The sequence below is a fragment of the Macrotis lagotis genome, chromosome 1, assembly GCF_037893015.1.
Source record: "Macrotis lagotis isolate mMagLag1 chromosome 1, bilby.v1.9.chrom.fasta, whole genome shotgun sequence".
Taxonomy (NCBI): Eukaryota; Metazoa; Chordata; class Mammalia; order Peramelemorphia; family Peramelidae; genus Macrotis; species Macrotis lagotis.
This window is the reverse complement of record NC_133658.1, coordinates 223,719,425-223,731,944: the sequence shown is the minus strand read 5'-3', so window position 1 is coordinate 223,731,944 and position 12,520 is coordinate 223,719,425.

Here is a 12,520-nt window from a genome sequence, read left to right as displayed (position 1 = left end):
CTCTATTGCTTAATAAAATTAAAAAAATAAATCCTAGGCAGCATCTTACAAGAAATTATCGATGAAAAGAGCCCTTATATCCTAGAACTACAGAGTAAAAGTTACTGAAAGAATTCAGGATCACCTCCTCATCACCAAAATCCAAAATTATCAAATCAAGGAGAAAATATTACAGGTAGTCTGAAAGAAACAATTCAAATAGCAAGAGTCATAATAAGGATTATGCAGGACTTGACAACATCCACATAAAGGATCAAAAGTCCTATAATGTAATACTGTAGAGGGAAAAGAATAATGGATTATTACCAAGAAACACACTCTTTCAGGGGAAAAGATGGAAATTTAAGGAAATAAGTGACTTTCAAATTTTACTGATAAAAAGACAAAAGCTGAACAGATGAAAAGTCAGTGTTCAAAAATTAGATTCAATAGATACCAGGAAAAGTGGAAAATGTAGGAAAAGAAAAATAATTTTATTTTCATACAGTTAAACTGTCTACATACCTAGATGGGAGGATGATACTTAAACTCTTGAAAAAAATATCTTCATCAGAAACCATATACTAAGAGATAAACTATGGGCATCTTTATGTTGATGGAAAGATATAAAAAATTAAAACATTAAAAAAGGAATTGTACTGGGACAGAAATAAGAAGTAGGAAGAATGGGGAAAGTTACTTGACAAGATTGTAACATGACAAGCACAAAGGATCTATTAAAATAGGGGGAAAGAAAAAAGGAGTGCAAATTGCTGGAATCTTACTTGTATTTGACTCAAAGAGGGAATGATGAATACATTCACTTAAAGTTTTATTGCCCTACAGGGAATTAGGAGGGGGAAGAGTGAACAAGAAATGGAAAGACTGATACAAGCGAGTTAAGAAGGGACAGGAAAAATAAAAGAAGAAAGAGAAAGGAAAAGAAAATGTGGTTGATAGAAGGGAAAGCAGATTGAGGGAGACAGTGGTCAGAATCAAAATTATGGTGATGAAGGATAGGTTGAAAGGAGAAAGTACAAATGGAGGGAAGATAGTCTGCAGTTTAATAAAGAAAAAGCAATTATTACTCTGAATGTGAATAGAATAAAAAAATCCCATAAAATAAAAACAGATAAAAGAGTGGATTTAAAACAAGAATCCTACAATATGATGTTTACAAGAAACACATTTGAAGTAAAGAGATACACAGAGAGAAAAAGAAAAAGAAGAATAAATTTTATTTCAGCTGAAACAAAAAAAATTCAAGTGTAAGAATCCTTACCTCAGAAAAAGCAAAGTTAAAATGATATTTAAAAGGTACCAGAGATAATTAAATAATATCAGTATATAAACATATAGAATTCAAATCTTAGAGTCAAATTTTAGTAAAGATTAATATGATAGGCTCTGGAGAAAATTGAAGGGGAATAGAAAGAAAAATATCTTCTCTGTATTACATTTCAATTAAACAGTAAAGGACCAAATATTAGGGCATAAAATCTCACAATTAAATGTAGAAAGGCAGAAATATTAAATATATACTTTTCAGATCATGAAGCAAAAACAAATCTTGTGAAATAAAGAGTCAAATACAATAGACTAGATAATCTAAATCTAAATCTAATCTAAATAATCTAATTTTAAAGAACTAGTGGATCAAACACAAAATCACATAAATAATAATTTCATCCAAGACAATTACAATAAAAAGAAAACATACCAAAACTTGTGGGATACAGTCAAAGCAGTTTTAGAAGAAATTTTATATCTCTAAATGCTTATGTGAATAAAATAGGGAAAAAGGAGATCAATAAATGGGGCTTACCACTAACAAATATAGAAAAAAAATTAAATCCCCAAATCAATACCAAATCAGAAATTCGGATGATCAAAGGAGGAATTAATAAAATTGAAAGTAAGACTATTGAAATAATAAATAAACTAAGAATTGGTTCTATTAAAAAACAATAGGATAGATAAACTTCTGATTAATCTGATTTAGAAAAAAAACAGAAGGAAGAAAACCAAATTAATGGTATTAAACATGAAAAGGATGAATTCACCACCAATGAGAAGGAAATTAAAGTGATCCTTAGGAAACATTTTGCCCAACTGTATGCCTATAAATTTGACAATTTAAATGAAATGGAGGAATATTTACAAAAATACAAAAAAAAATACATAAACAAAATATAAAGATAAAAAAGAGGAAATAAAATATTTTAATAGCCTCATTCCTGCAAAAAGAAATTAAACAAGTCATCAATAACCTCCCTAGGAAAATTTTCCAGGGCCAGATAGATTCACAAATGAATTCTATCAAACATTTAAAGAGAAATTATTTGCCATGTTATATAAACCATTTGAAAAACTAGACTAAGAAGGAGTTCATCACCAATATGGTGTTGATAACAAAACCAGTAAGAGACAAAACAGAAAAAGAAAATCATAGTGCAATTTGACTAATAAGTAGATGGAAAATTTTTTCAATAAAATATCAAAGAGATTACAGCAAGTTATCAGTAGAATAAATAACAAATACTAGGTAGGATGTATGCTAGAAATGCAAGGCTGATTCAAATTTAGGAAAACTATAGCATTATTGATTATAACAATAATAAAACTAAGAGAAATGATGTATTTCCATTAATGACAAAAAAGCTTTTGACAAAATACAGCACTCATTCCTTTTAAAAATAATAGATAACATGAATAAATGAAGTTTTCCTTAAAATGATGAAAAACAGTATCTATCAGCAAGCAGTATTTGTAGTGGTGATAAGTTAGCAGCATTCTCAATAAAATAAGAGATGAAACAAGGATGCCTTATCATTGTTATGATCATTATTAATGGATGTTATTTTAAGAATGTTAGTTTTATTAATAAGGGATGAAAAAGAAATTGAAGAAAAAAAGAATACACAGTAAGGAAACAAAGCTCTCACTCTTTGCAGAAGATAAGATTGTATATTTAGAGAAACCTAGAAAATCAATCAAATAGCTATTTGATACAATTAGCAATATTAATAAAGTTGCAGGATATAAAATAAATTCACATCAGAATTTCTATATATGACCCATTAGCAAGAGATAGGGATTTCATTAAAGTGATTGTAGACAGTGTAAAATACTTGGGAATCTATTTACTAAGAAAAACCCAGAAATTAAATTAAAACAATTACAAAAGTGTAATAAAGCAGTTTGCACACAAATAAAATCAGATCTAAACAACTAGAAAAATGTCATTTGCTCATGTGTAGACTGAGTTAATATAAGAAGAATGACAATTTGACCTAAATAAAATTACTTATTCGGGTTGATACCAAATTACCAGAAGTTATTTTCTAGAACTAGAAATAAATAGTAACAAAATCCATCTGGAAGAACAAAAGGTCAAGAATATTAAGAGAATTAATGAAAAAGAAAAAACAAAGGAAGATGAATTAGCTATACCAGATCTAAAAATATATTAGGAAGCAGCAGTCATCAAAATTGTATGGTATTGTTAAGGGACAGAGTGGTGGATAAATAAAATAGATAAGGTATAAAAGACATTTTCAAAATATTCATAGTTCTTTTTGTAGTGGCAAAGAATTTGGAAATTGAAGGGATAACCATCAATTGGGGAATGTCTATACAAGTTATGGTACATGAATACTATGGAATATTATTCCATAAGAAACCATAAGTGGTTGGAATCTGGAGAAGCATAGAATGAGTTACCGGGTCTGATGCTGAGGGGAGGGAGAAGAACCAAGAGAGCAATGTACACATTGACAACAACATTGGGAGATGATCAACATGGATGGAAGCAGCAGTTCAGAGAGCTAGGATAATTCTATTAGATTAGTTTTGAACAATGTTATCCCCTTCCAGGGAAAGAAAAACAAAATGAAATGAAACAACCCTTCAGAACCTTATGAACACTTTATAAAAATTATCTTCTATGTATCTCTTTCACTTAGTCATAATTCCTCATACTGAAGATGACTAATCTGTAAACATGTTAATCAAAAATATGTATGTACAACGCTAACCTGACTGCTGCTGAGGGGAAGGGGGTGGGAAGAGAGGATGGAAGGAAATTTGGTAATTTAAAATATACATATTCATATGGCTGAAAAAATAAAGATATTACTCAGGAAAAAGAAATATAAAATGACTATAGTAATCTTCTGTTTGATAAACCCAAAGATTCCATCTTCTGTGCTAAAAACTCACTATTTAACAAAAAACTGCTGGGAAAACTTATAAATAGTTTGGCAGAAACTAGGCATAGAGCAACACCTCATAACCTATACCAAGATAAATTCAAAATATGTAAAAGATTTAGACATAAAGGGTGATACCATAAGCTAATTAGGACACCAAGGAATGGTATATCTGTCAGATCTATGGAAAGGGAAGGAGTTCATGACCAAAAAAGAGGTAGAGAACATTATAAAATGCAAAATGGATGACTTCTAATTACATTAAAATAAAGTTATTGTACAAATACAATCAATGCAACAAAAAATAGAAGGAATGCCGAAAATTGGGAAAAAAGTTTTTACAACTAGCATTTCTGAGAAAATATTCTTTTTTTAAAAAATATAGAAAATTGAGACAAATTTACAAGTCATTCCTCAATTGATAATTGGTCAGAATATATGAATAGATAGTTTTCAGGTGAAGAAATTAAATCTATTTATAGTTATTTAAAGAAGCTCTACATCATTACTGATAAAAGAAATGCAAATTAAAAGAACTCTAAGGTACCACCTTATACTTGTTATATTGGTCAATATAAAAATTAAGGAAAATGAACAAAGTTTGAAGGGATGTGGAGAAACTGAAACATTAATTCTTACTGGTGGAATTTTAAACTGATCTAGTCATTCTAGAGAACAATTTGGAACTACCCCCAAAGGGCAATAAAAAAATAATACACTTTGAACCAATAATACAACTTCTAGGTTTGTGTCCCAGAGAGAACATAAAAAAGAGAAAAGACCCATATGAACAAAAATATTTGTAGAAGCTGTCTTTCTAGTGGCAAAGAAGTGCAAATTGAGGAAATTCCCATCAACTGAGTAGTAGCTGAACAAATTGTGGTATATGACTATAACAGAGTACTATTTATTGCTCTATAAGAAATAATGAAGGGTGGGACTTCAGAAAAACCTGGAAAGACTTGCATGAACTAATGCTAAGGTAACTGAGCAGGACCAAGAGAAAATTATACATGTTAACTGCAACATTGTTTCATAACTAACTGTGATAGATTTAACTCTCCTCAGCCAAACAACAATCAAAGAAAAAATTCTAAAAGAATTATGGTGGAAAATAACATCCACAGCCAGAAAGAAAACTATGGAGTCTGAGTGTAGACCAAAGCATACTATTTTCCATTTTTAAATTTTATTTTATACTTTATGACTTCTTTTTTTGTCTTCTCATGGGAATTTCCCCTTTTTTCTGATTCTTTTTTCACAACATTATTAGTGTGAAACTACATTTAATATAGTTATACATTTGATGCCTAATTCAGAATACTCACTATCAAAGGGAGGGGAGAGGGAAGTGAAGGAAGTATAAAAATGTGGAACTCAAAATCTTACCAAAAAAGAATGTTGAAAGTGATCTTTGCATGTAATTGGAATAGTAAATAAATACATTATTTAAATCTTTTTCTTCCATTTATTATATTTTGGGTCTAGTGACCCCTTTTTATGTCATTAGAGTTTAAACTCTTTGAGGACAGGAGCTACAGTTGGCTTCTTTTTATATCCCCAGTGCTTAACACTGAAATTGACATTACATGTGATTAGCAAATTCTAATTGCTTAACCGATTGGATGAGATCACATCCTGCAATAGAGCTGAAGTTTTTTTTTTCTTTTACTGCTAATATTGTGCAATCTATCACAAGTACTTCTTATTTGAATAGAAGTATTAGCATAAAATTTATATTCTGTAGTCTTGTTAAAATCTTGTTTTGGACAAATCCAGTATTATGATTTGGGTATGTTATTCTCATCCATACCATTAACTCATTACTAGATAATAATCATGACATGGCATTTTCTTGACCCTCCTCTATTGGAAAATTTATATATATATATATATATAAATATATATATATATATGTGTGTGTGTGTGTGTGTGTGTGTGTGTGTGTGTGTATGTAGTCATCATGAAGATATATGTATACCTGTTGTAATCCCTCAATATAAAATAAATTCCGAGACCAGAAATTATTTTGTCAATTTGTAATACTTTGTCACTGGAGTCTTTGAATAAAATTTGAATGGCCATTTGTGAATATGTAAGCCTGAGAATGCCTTTTGAATATGGGATAGATTTTATATGTCCTTTTCCATCTTTTTAACTATGAAATCATGAGATTTTGTGTAATTACTAAGGGAAAAAGCACAAAGACTTGATGATCTATTTGGGTAGTAAGGAAAAAATACAAGAATATTGAGATTTTCAATTTCAGAGCTAGGAAGAATGAAGGTATCAAATATAGAAAGGAGACAAAATTAGAGGAGTTGATGTGACAAGATAAACAATGAGTTATGTGTCAGACATAGGGATTCTGAAGTGCTGTTAGGGTACCCAAGTGGAAATTTTCACTAGGCTGCTGGAAATGACGATTATTGTTTGGGGAATAAGTTAGAACTAGAAAAATAGATTTCAAAGTAATATATATGCAGATGATATTTGAAACCTTCAGAGTGAATGAGATCTCCTAAGATGAGAACATAAAGAGAAAGGCAATGATAGAGAGATGATCTCTGAACTTCTGAAATGCATCAATTTGGAAATGTGAATGGATTTATAATGATAATGATGGTAAGAGCTGCCATATATGAATTTTTGAAGGTTTGCAAAGTACTTTTTTGCAACATCTCATTTGGCCCTTATTATTATTCCCAAAAAGCAGAAACAGAGATGATAATGACTTTTGATTAGTATCACACATTTGAATTTAACTCTTCCACAAGTCAAGTCCAGCACAATACAAGTATTAATTGAGAGGGAAAAAAAAAGAAACAGAAAGAGAGAAAGAGAGAAAGTCAGTGATAGAGACAAAAAGGGACAGAGACAAGGAAAGAGATATGTCTAACTGGTTAATTGAAAAATAAACTAATAATCTGCAGTCTAAAAATACACCAACAAGGAATTGTTAGATTTATTAGAAAATCACTTCCAGTTACTGAAAGTCCTCTAGATTACTGAGAAAAAAAATATTCAATCATCCTCTGAGGGTTCAACTTGTTTCTGTATTTGGAGGTGTGGGATAATAATTCCAGAAAGTGTGCACTAAAAATGCTTTCTCAAAGGGTAAGAAAGCATTACCAACTAAGGAGACCAGGAAAAGCTTCTTGTAAGATATGGCATATTAATTGGGCCTTTAAGGAAGCTAAGAATTCTATGGTGATGAGTAGGAGAATATATTCAACACATATTGGCCACAGGGGATTTGCTGTTCAGTGCATAGAGTCTGGAAATGTAATACTGTTTGTAAGATCAGCATATTTGCTTTCAATAAGAATTTTCAATATGTGTAACTTGTATTAAGCAAGCTATCTCCTTGTTTTTTATGTCTGTGCTCCATCACTCAATTTTCAATTTCACTTGACCCTACCAAATCATTGCATTTTCCAATGAACTATTCAGCAAATTGCAGTATTCTTGTGCAATATTTAATGAGAGCTGATATTCTGCTAAAAACCATAATTCAGAGGAGGACTATTCTCAATCAAATGCAAATTTTAACCTAAACTTTAGGAAGAAACATCAGATTAAGCAAAATCATTCTCATAGAGTGTGAAAATAATGAGAATCAGATAATTTTAAAACAATATTGTGGAAACAATTGTACTGTCTTTGGTCCCTTTTAATTTGGATTAGATATTTCATATTTAATTGATTTGTTCATAATTACCAATTGATATAAAAATCTTCAGATAAATCAAAGAATGATCTCTGGCCCCTAAATTATTATGCTGATATTAATAGTTTATGTACTTCTGTCTTATTGTTTTCCCATCTCTAAAACTTGGGAAGGAATTAGTAGGTTCAATAGCTCTTACTGAGAGATTTTAAAGTCAGTTATTTTAGTAACAATAAATTAGAAGAAAGATGTACTCCATGGAATAGCCTTTCATCCTTGGAAGTAGTGTGACACAGTGTGGCTCTGAGTTTCAAAAGAATCTGCTTTCAAATCCTATCTCTTACTACTTTTGTAATGTGATTGGTTTAAATTTCTTCACCTATAGATTGAAGGGAAAAATTCTTGTTATCTCTTTCAAATCTATATAATTGATCTTTAAAGCATGAAAATCTGTAAAGGGAAAGGGATATCTGCTTATAATGATCACAGAAAATTACTTTTTGTTGCCCGTTGTACTCAAAGAAGACCAAAATGACATCAAAAGAAAGTAATTCAGTACTCTAGCATGATGCTGACAGACAGTTCAGGTTTCATAGGCATACAAATAATGAAGTCAATACAATGACTATGTAGATCTTCAGTTTGGTAGATGGTTTAATACCTCTTTTCTCCTACAACTTCTTTTGGAGTGTCATAAACACTGGCAATACATACATGCCTCAATAGCATCATCTATTTGTTTACCTCCCTGGAAAGTAAGCTGTAAGTATACGTATGCTCCAAAGTATTCAACTTTTTTAGCTTTCACCATTATTTCTACCTATAAATGGTGTGGTGCTGGGCTGGTAGAGAACCTCTATTCCTTTAATGTTAATTGTCAGATCAAAATTGTCACAGGCAGCAAAGAATCAATTCATACCCTGTTGCAACACAGCTTCAGGGACTATAGTGGGTGTACAATCATCTGTGAACAAAAAATTATGCACCATTTCTCCCTCTAATATAGTCATGGCTTATAGTCATTTCAAGTTAAAATAATTTGTGTTGGCTGATCCTGATGCTATTTTCATCCTCATAGAAGGTATCCAACAACATTGCCAGAAACATCCTGTAAAAAATGGGAGCAAGCACACAGACCTGCTTCACTCCATGTGTAACTGGAAAAGCATAAGAACATCATCCATTATCCAGAATTCATGCAAGCAAGTCTTCATGGAACTGGTGTATAAAAATGATAAACTTCTCTGAGCACCTAAAAGTGTTTATTCAATAAGCTCTTATGACTAACAGTATCAATGACCTTGAGCAGATGAATAAATATTTTGTACAGTTTTCTTTTCTGCTCCTAGCAGTTCTCCTGTAGTTGTCAGATAACAAACATCATATTGACCATTCCTTAAACCTTTCTGAAGTAACACTGACTTTTAGGCAGATAATCATCTTACCAGTGAAGAATCATTTTCTGACAGAATCTTGCTGGCAATGACTGAGAGAGACCTTGCTGTGATTTTTCATAAGATTAACTATTTCCCTTTTCTTTATACAGATAGACAATGGAGGCATGATGACATTCTCTTGGTCTTCATAGAATTTTTATCTGACCTCATCAGAGCCTATGCATTGATGATGATGATGATATGATGTTTTCCTACAGGTGACAATCTCATTATCCTGAGTTTGTCATTCACATCTTTTGGGAGGTATAAAACAGGTTGATTTGATTTAATTTGGCTTAATTAGATTTGAACATAAAATATATGCCAACTCCTCATGTCAGTGACTATATCATAAAAAACATTGTATCCATTTTTGACTTCAGTAATCTGACCTTCATTGAACCACCATGTTTCAGTCAGGGCTGCTCTTTAGATGTGATACCTATTTGTTTTTCAGTTCCACTGGATTTCAATGTTATCCATGAACAAGTACATATTTCATTTATGAATAGTAAATGAAATAATCTTTGTAAAAGATTTTATATGTGTGTATGTATGTGTGTGTTTCAGCCATGGAATAGTATCTCTGCCTTTTGTGTTAAACAGGTTAGAGTTAGGTTAGGTGAAGTAGAAATATTTTAGGGAACATTTTCTATCCTCTTCTTCATGCTAGGAGGTGAACAGTACAATTAAAAAAAAGCTTCTTGAATACACAGGGGATTGTCAAATCTCATTGTCACTTTGATTCAGAGAAAAGATGACTCTATGACCTGGCTTGTTTGTGTCCAGGCTTGTGACTATTTTTCCCAACATATCTTTAACTGCTGCTTTCTTTCTTTCCTGTTGCCACAGGACTTCAAGGCGGTAAGAATGATAAAATGGTATGACTGATATTGTTTGGATTGTGCAAGAATTAGAGGCAAGTGAGGTATAGCTGCTGAAGTCATCAGGCCTCACTCTTTCTTTAAGAGTCATGAAAGTACTACAAAATGCCTGGCAGTGGTTTAGGATGCAGTGTATAACCTTGTTATCTTTGTTGTCTAACCAAGCACTAAATATTCCATTGGTTCCTGCTTCCATCACCCTCAGGCCTAGTGGAACAAATTGTTTGCATCTCTCTTAAAATCCTTTGGTAACTCTTACTCTGGTTTAGCTCATCTGCCATTTTGACTTATCTGGGTGTGTCCACAGTATATGTTATAGCTTCTTGAAACCACAGCCCTCAATTCATAAGCATACAGAAATCCCAAAGGATATCAGTTACTCAAAGACTAGGATTAATAACACCCTATCCAGCATACATGAGATAATAGGAAAAGCCATTTAGTTTCCCTCAATTGAGATATGTTCACAAAACATTTATTAATTGGACATATTTGTTGGCCTCAGAGAGGGTTCCAGTGGATAAAGAGATATTCATAAAATGAAAGAGAAAACAAGAAAGATCTAAGGAGCATATTCAAGAGATATAAACATAAAGATATAAGAATTTTTGAAAGGAGAAAGGACTTTTTCTCAAAAAGAGAAATATATTAATAAATGGTATAAAGAGGTTGTGAAGTTGAGAGAAGGAGCTCAGGATGCAGAGCCATTATATCTCAGCAAAGTACTCAAGGTTCTTTGGTGCAATGGGGTGGCAGAGTATAAAGAGTTTCTTGCCATGGTGGTGAATGTAATAATGTTAATCACTTAAGAAAAAAGGATTGTCTTTAATCAATTAGATACTATTTGAGATTTAGATAAAATAATTTTCTAGTGATCATAGCCCACAAAATTGTGTGACTTTAAATATTGGAATTCAGTAAAATATGGGTAGAAAAAGAATAAGGGAATTATGAAAGTAACCTGTGGTAAAGATTTTTGAGTTTAGCAAAGCATGACTAGTAGTAGGGGGAAAAAAAGGATAAAAGATAGTGTGCAATTGATTTGACTAACTTTCATGTCAAGACTATAAAGGAAGTATGACTTAAGGCAATAGAGCTCCTTGGATGAAGGTTAGAGTAACTAAAGGTTGAAGTGAAAATTAAGAATTGTTTTAGGAAAAGTAGAGCATAGGGAATGATGAAAGGATAGACAAATGTGATCAGAAATACAAATTCCTGAACTCAGTTATTACAAGTCCCACAGTCCAGTTACATGGGTATCTGAAGCTGAAGGAAAGCTGTATTTGATGTATATGGATGGAAACCATGGTAATAAGAAGATATAGATATGTGTGTATATTTCAATATAAGGCTAAATATTAGAGAAAATAGGTAGAATATAACCAAGACATTTAAACCATTATAAAAAGAGCTAATTACATGAATAGATCACATAAGAATTTGAAACACATGATAAAGACATCATTTCAAACTGACTACTATTTCTCACATAAAATTTTCTTTCATTTAGCTCTGTTAATTTGTTGTACTTGTTATTTTTTATGTTTGAAATACACTTATGTCTCATCTTTGTCTTCTAAAATCCTTTTGTAGAACTATCATCTACATGAAGCTTTTCCTGTTAATGCCAGGTTATAACTTCAATTTTCAAAGTTACTTTTATTTATTTTATTTATATTTTTAAATACTTCAATTTATATTCATATGGTCTCCTCAGATTGAATTTAAGTTTCTAAATGTAAACATGGGTTCATTTTTGTCATTGTATCTATCAGTCCTATGATAATGATCCACAGGTGGTCAAAACTGAATAGATGTTTATTGAATGATTTAATATGTCATGACTATAAATAACTGAAGTTTTTTTTTGTTTTTTCCAGGTGGTTTTTGAAAAATATTGAATATAATGATATGTCCACATGGGACAACAGGTTAATTATATCCTTCTATGTCTAGCGATAGAGGGAATAGGATTTTTAGAAATGGATTTAGGTATTGGTTAAATCTACTTTCATGAACACCCAATGGAATTGTTTACTCAAATAATAATGAAAAAATAAAGGAAAGTACTGGTTGCAATATATGGTGATCTTTCACCACTTCTGAAATGCCTATCTACTAGTGAAAATGAAGAAAGGGTAAGCATCTATATATTTCCAAACAAGAAGTATTTCAAATTCTATCACAAGGGGGATTCAGTTTAGAATCTACCTTTCATGCTACCAATGATAGATAAGGGGGACTTCAGTGCAATGGAAGGAATATTAATGCCTAGTATAGGCCTCTATCAATCCAAAATGATAAAGTTTTGAATTCATATATACTTTGTTCAATCTTTCT